We start from the raw sequence: 7,044 nt of genomic DNA, 5'->3' as shown, positions 1-7,044 counted from the left end.
ACAAATTGTCTCTAGGACTGACACAAGCCGTTAGAAAGGAGGGAAGGAGAATGGCATGAATCATGAAACCAGCATCCCACCAGCGCCAGGGATGGTTGTCCTGGAGCAGAGCCTGTGGGACAATTGCTCTGAACTTTGGGAAATAATTCTGGAACTAAAATGGACCTTGCCCTCAAGAGTTTCCAAAATTGGGAAGTGAGAAGGAGAAGAGAAAACTTTTGAATTTCATCTGCTTAATGATTTCATGAAGCACTTCAGCATTGATGTTTGGCTAAGGATGGTAGGAATGGATGAAACAGCACCAGAATTTATTATAATTTGGTTCCATCGTTCAGTATCTCAGCAGAAAGGCTACCCACCTCTCCTGTGGACATTCAGGCATGTTTGGCACCAATGATTCCTAATTACGTATTTGAAAGGGGAGCTCATTTCAGCTCATGCAGTTGCAACCACACCACTGCACATGCCTTGTGCCAAGAGACTACGTGGAGCTGGAGGGAGAACGTCAGAGGAATAGATAATCCAAACCAACATCCATATTCTAGGCCTTGCATCTTGCTGGATGACAGCCCTCTAATCCTATTTCCGGCTCCAGCCTCTGTGCTGCATGTCACTATAAATTGCAGGTTAGATTCCTAGCCGCTAGTTGATAATTTATGAGATATTGAGTTCAAAGCAAATGAGTATCAGTTGTCAGCAGCCTGGAGGCAACTTTGGAGACAGAATGGGAAAATTCCACTTCAAGGATCTGTTTGCAACAAAGCAGATCCGTATACAGTACCCAAATAAGAGAAAGCTTTGAATATTACAAAACTGTGCAGGGAATTCAGCCTTCTCCAACTTGTCATATTCCCAATGGCTTAAGACTACAACTTGATCATTCCATCAAAGTCTATGCATTCCTGACATTCACTCATCTCTGCTCCCCCTATAAGCTCATATTTAGGTCCATTTTACCTTTAGGTTTGGTGACATAACTGGAAAGACCTATCCACCCCAATTTTATCCCCTAATCCTGCACAATGCAGGGTTGTCTCAGCTCCACACCAGTGGTGGGATTTAATTTTTTTTAATTACCGGTTCTGTGGGCATGACTTGGTGGGCGTGGTGTGGCTCGGTGGGCATGGCAGGGGAAGGATACTGCAAAATCTCCATCCCCTCCCCACTCCAGAGGAAGGATACTGTAAAATCTCCATTCTCTCCCCATCCCACTAACCTGCTTTCCAGCTCTGTACTCTGTACTCTGTCCTGTGCAGGGCAACAAAAGACCCAGCTGATAAGCTGGAACTCAGGAGGCAGATATGAGGTTGAGGCCAGTTTGCCAGTTCTCCAAACTACTCAAAATTTCTGCTACCAGTTCTCCAGAACTGGTCAGAACCAGTGGTGGGATTCAAATTTTTTTACTACTGGTTCTGTGGGCCTGGCTTGGTGGACATGGCAGGGGAGGGATACTGTAAAATCTCCAATCAGAGGTGGTATTTGCTGGTTCTCCGAACTACTCAAAATTTCCACTACTGGTCAGAATCTGCTGAATACCAGTTCTGCTCCACGCCCATATTTCCACACAGCCTAATCTCACAGTTTTCCATACTGTTCTGCAAAAAACAATAGAGAGTAAAGAAAGGCAAGACCATTCCTTGTAAGGCTCATTTTAATGCTGTGCCACGGGCCTGTTTGTAGTGAAAACAACCTCATAGCCTGGGAAGAGGAAGAAGATAAAAATCGCTGCGTCAGGTGCCCGTCGGTTGCAAAGGAAAAGGGAAGGCTTATCTTTCGCCCTGCAGAGGTGAAGTCAGGCCACAGCCACAGCCACAGCCACTTGCATTACAGCCAATCGATAACACTGTCTGGGAGACTGAAAGTCCTATGTGGGACTTTGACATGCTGAGAGGCAGGAAAGCTGGACTTTGTGCCTTTAGGGTTTAGAAGTGCTGCGTTTAGAGTTCGGTTTTCTTTGCTTTCCGTCTTCCATACTTTGACTCAACAGAAACCAGTTTGCTAGTCCACAAATCTAAATCTTTCAAAAATAGGGTCTCGCAGTTTTGATGGATGCCTTTTTTTGCCGGGGGGGTGGGGGCACACTGGAGGTTTATTAAATGTGTTCAGGTTTGATTGGATATATCCCACAGCCAAATCTGCTTTTCCAAATTGTACTCTATTAAATAACTAACTTGTTTGTTATCAGATGGAGCATGATTTCTATTTTTTAAAGAGAAACAGAAGAAAGTTCATTGGCAAGGATGAAGAATAGTCATATTTGGCCACAAAGGGTAACAGTTTGGGATTTAAATTATATCCCTGAACTATAAAGTTAGAAACAGGATTTAAATAGGAACTGGGGCAGAATACTCGGATAACTCAAGGTGAGCAGTGAAATGTTTGAAGAGGAAAAGTGAATGAACTCAAACTTTCTTTGCAATGAATGGAAGTCATAGTTTGCAATCACAAGTCACATACCTTTTGGGAAATAAAATGAAACTATAGCTTCTGCTTTAGTTCATATCACTTCCACATCCATAATCTGCATTTCTTCAGAATATGTTCTAAACTGACTGAACTCATGACGTGCCTGCTTTCTGAGCTGAGTCAGCTTACTGGAAGCCACAATAAAACTGGCATTAATTTTTGAATTATTATTTTTATTGGTTCATAACTTTGTGAGTAATCCATTTGTGACTTCCTGAGAACTCTTCCCACACTCCATCTCCTAACTCTTAAATTCATAATTCTGTCTCTTCTGCTCCCTTCCCCCATAGAGGTCTGGCAGGATGTCTTTTCCTGTACTGTATGCATTGTTAAAACATAGCTCTGCCTTCCCCTGTGCTAGCTACCTGTGCTAGCTACCCAGGGTGACAGTTATTGGAAAAAAGAATGTTGTTGTCAATTTACTAACACATAAACATTTCATTTTCACGATCAACTGCCCTCCACCACATACTTGGTTCTTTAACCTCGAGAAACAGAAAGGCTTGCTCTATGACTTAGCTCTGTGGCTATGGAATCCTTTTAACAAAAGCTGTTCCAGATCATAAACCAGAACTCCACTGCTGTGCCATGACGAATAGTCATGCAGGGGTGGGCTGCTGGGCTTTTGCAGGGGTTTGGGAGATCATCTCGCTAAGATTCTGCACAGTTCAGAGAAAACCCCCAAATCCCACTCCTGGCTGGCTCCGCACACCCCTCGCATCCCAGGAGTCCCCACACGGTCTGTTTCGGATGCAGGTAAGTGCAGGGTGTGTGCAGAGGCTTGGGGAGGGCAAAAAATGGGTTTCCCAGAAGTTTGGGAAAGCCAGAAACGGGCCTGTTTCCAGCTTCCAGAGAGCCTTTGGAGCCCAGAGAGGCTATTTTCGCCCACCCAGAGGCTTGAGGAAACCCCCCGGAGCCCAGGGAGTGCCGCAGGAGGTGCCCAGGAGGTGCAGGAGGCTGACTAGGCCACACCCACCATGGCCACGTCCACCCAGCAACTGCGCAGAGAAGCCATTGCTAAAAATTTTGAAGCCTACCCCTGGCTCCATGCCAGGGATCAATTTATAGATAGCCACCTCTGAATTTTAGGTACCACAGCAAATTATATGTAGAAGTGTGTGTGTGTGTGTGTTTCATAGGCATAAGCATATATAAGGCAAAAAGAAAATTAAAGTATTGTAGATTCACTTTCAAAAGTATTCTATGAATAGTGTTCTAGACCAGTATATCAGCAACTTTAAGATGCATGGACTTCGATCCCCAGAATTCTCCAGCCAGCATGTCTTAGTCTACCGATGGCCTTGAAAGGGGCATGTTTTATTCATAGGTAGAATTTTGAATACCATCCACTGACTTTGTAACTATAAGCATCGGTGTTTACATAAAATTTTCCTGCTGGTCTACCAGTTTTTCTATTGGTGACAAGCTCATTTGGGTCCCTCTTGGATGAAATATGATACAGCTGCAGCTAAAACAAGGCAAAGCTCTTTTTTTTCTAATTTATCTGGAAAAGAATTAGCTTATCAACTAGCTGGCGGGAATGGAAGAGAAAGAGGAAAAATATTAATATCTGCAAACAGCTATGAGTGGTAATCTGAACTCCTGGTTGGCAAATGCTGTTATTGCTAAGCTCCTGAGAAGTTTTGGCTCTGGCTAAGAGCCCCAATCTCTCATGCCTTCATGGTATTTAACCTTCTGAAGGAACAACAGAGTGGAAAGTTCCATTTAACTCCCCGCCAATCTTTTAAAAATTGGCAGTCTTCCCTTCCCCCCGTTGAAGCAACTTTATCATGCCTGACATTGCTAAAACCCGAATCTAAGACCAGCTTTCTGAGAAAATGGGTTAATTTTCAAGAAAAACGAAAAGAAAATAAGTAATTCTCCTCAGGATACTCCATCATAAAAAAATTAAAATGGGCTACTTGGATCCGATCCAAAGCCTATCTTATCTGGAACCTAAATTTGTGGGGGAAAGTAAGGAAAATTAGTTCTATTATTTCTGTGGAAATTATATATAGCATAGCATAGTACAGTACAGATACTCCTCAACTTACAACAATTGTGACCATTCGAAGTTATGATGACACTGAAAAAAGTGACATGGTGTTTTTCACACTTACAACCATTGCAGCATCCCTACAGTCATGTGATCAACATTCAGTTGCTTGGCAACTGACTCATATTTATGATGGTTGCAGTATGCCGGGGCACAGAGGTGGTATTCAGCAGGTTCTGACCAGTTCTGGAGAACCGGTAATGGAAATTTTGAGTAGTTCAGAGAACCAGCAAATACCAACTCTGACCAGAGGTTTTACAGCAGGGGTCCCCAATCACCGGGCCGCGGACCGGTACCGGTCCGTGGAACATTTTCTACCAGGCTGCCAGTTTGCTGGGCGCCGCCATCTTGTTTTGATGAGAAAGTGCTTCCGGTGAGCTTTTCCGGATGGAAAGCGGCGTTTGGGTCCTGAAGGAATCCTTGCACCTTAGTTTCATCGAAGGGGGGGGGGCTTCGAACAAAACTAAGGCGCGAGGATTCTTTCAGCACCCAAGGCACGGCGAGCCGAGCGACCGTCCCGAAGCCGTCTCGAAGCCTATCGACAAAGGTACAAAGGAGGAGTTGAAGGTAGCGGGGAGAAGCGGGGGGTGGCTGGCTGGCCGGTTGCTCAGCTCGCCTTGCCATGTGTGCTGATGCCGGTACCGGTCCGTGGATCATTTTGTGATGCTGGTACCGGGCCGTGGCACAAAAAAGGTTAGGGGCCACTGTTTTACGGTATCCTTCCTCTTCCCCTGCCATGGCCACCAAGCCATGCCCACAGAACTGTTAGTAAACACATTTGAATCCCACTATTGCTGGGGTCATATAATCACTTTTTGTGATCCTCTGACAAGCAAAATCAATGGGGAAAGCCAGATTCACTTAACAGCCATATTACCAACTTAATAACTGCAGTGATTCACTCAACAACTGTGGCAAGAAAGGTTGCAAAATGGGGCAAAATTCACTTAACATCTGTTTTGCTCAGCAACAGAAATTTGGGGCTCAATTGTGGTTGTAAGTCGAGGACTTCAGCATAGCATAGCATAGATCAAATTTATAATGTTGCCTAGCTCCACAACTACTATGGGCAGCATACTATAGTAAGACAGCATGTGGGTCAGTGGTGGGATTCCATTTTTTTTTTACTACCGGTTCTGTGGGCGTGGCAGGGGAAGGATACTGTAAAATCTCCAGTCAGAAGTGATATTTGCCGGTTCTCTGAATTACTCAAAATTTCTGCTACCAGTTCTCCAGAACTGATCAGAACCTGATGAATACCACCTCTAGTGTGTGTGTGTATAGGAAAGGAAAAAAGAACACTCAGGTTCGGAGAGAACAATCAAGCACACAACTAATTTACATATTCCAGTCAGAGGCCTACCATCCATCTAGCTCAAGGCAAAAGTCCTTAACAATTGTGAGCATGGTCAGTTAGAGCTCCTTGTCAGAAGCAGAAAGCTATATTTATTTAGTACCAAATCAGCAGCACACAGCTAACAGAATGCAACTCTTTACTAGTTTAACCAGATCTCCTATGTAACACAAGACTAGAGATCTCCCAAGAGAGTGCTAGTCCTGTTTTTTAGACACATTTCTTGTGTTCCTCAAAAAGAGGCCTACAAACGTGTCTATAAAGAACCTGCGTGTTGCCTGACCGTTAATTTCTGAAGCAGGACTCAGGTAGATCCCTTTCTGAATGTCTGGTATTCAGTCTCTCCTGCTTTCAGATAGTTTCCCTTTGCATATAATCCTTGTTTTGGAATTTGGCTCCCCTATAGGAAATGAGTCTCAGCGGAGAGGTAACTTAGATGAGATATTTATTGCCGAATCAAGCAATTGTAGAAAATTGAATAGAAGATCTAAACAAGTATGATTCTGATTGCATTTACAAAAATTCCCCAATATTCATATCCTGTATCTCTCATTCTGGTTTTTTTTTTTTTTTTTTGAAGGGGAGGGAGGAATGGATTGCTTGCAAACTTTCCACCTAAGGTTTGTTTACAAAGTTGTCTATTCGCTTCCTGAGTCATTGCTTTCCATCTTTCCAGATCTACCTCTAATATCTGCAGGCCAAGCCAAATGACCATGAGGAACAGCACAGAGCGATCATTGGAGGGAAGGAGCCCTGCCTACAGCAGCCGAAAGTGGCCAATAGGAGCTGAGATGGGCCTCTGGAAGTGTCATCTCCAATATTACTAATGAAACACAATAAATTGGGTCCATCTGAGATTATATCAGGATAAGATGTAAAATACTACTTTAACAAATACAAATATAACCTTCCTGTTTGTGGGAATGGCCTATGGACACGTGTGGAGGGAACATGTGGGTTGCATCAGGGGAGTGTGGCTGTGGACCAGATTTTTCTGTTATTTTTGTTATTTTGAGTGGTTATTTGTTATTTATTGGGCTTCATTTTACATGTGGTTTTATTTTTGATTAGGGATCACCCACATTTTGGTTAAAGATTGGTAGCTCTACAAATATTTTAAATAAATAAAATTACTTTAAAAATAGTTACTATGCCATGGGTATCAGCA

At 43.5% G+C, this 7,044-nt stretch overlaps 1 long non-coding RNA gene across 1 annotated transcript; it reads left to right on the top strand.

Moving 5' to 3' along the window:
- The first annotated feature begins 2,835 nt into the window (after nt 1–2,835).
- On the top strand, nt 2,836–6,738 carry LOC148126847 (uncharacterized). Its single transcript, XR_015741632.1, has 2 exons — nt 2,836–3,222; nt 6,553–6,738. It is a non-coding gene; the product is annotated as an uncharacterized LOC148126847 (long non-coding RNA).
- The last annotated feature ends 306 nt before the right edge of the window (nt 6,739–7,044 follow it).

The sequence above is a fragment of the Pseudonaja textilis genome, chromosome 2 (genome assembly GCF_049901715.1).
Source record: "Pseudonaja textilis isolate UNSWEBS1 chromosome 2, rPseTex1.2, whole genome shotgun sequence".
Classification (NCBI taxonomy): domain Eukaryota; kingdom Metazoa; phylum Chordata; class Lepidosauria; order Squamata; family Elapidae; genus Pseudonaja; species Pseudonaja textilis.
This window is presented reverse-complemented; position numbering and strand designations above follow the sequence as displayed.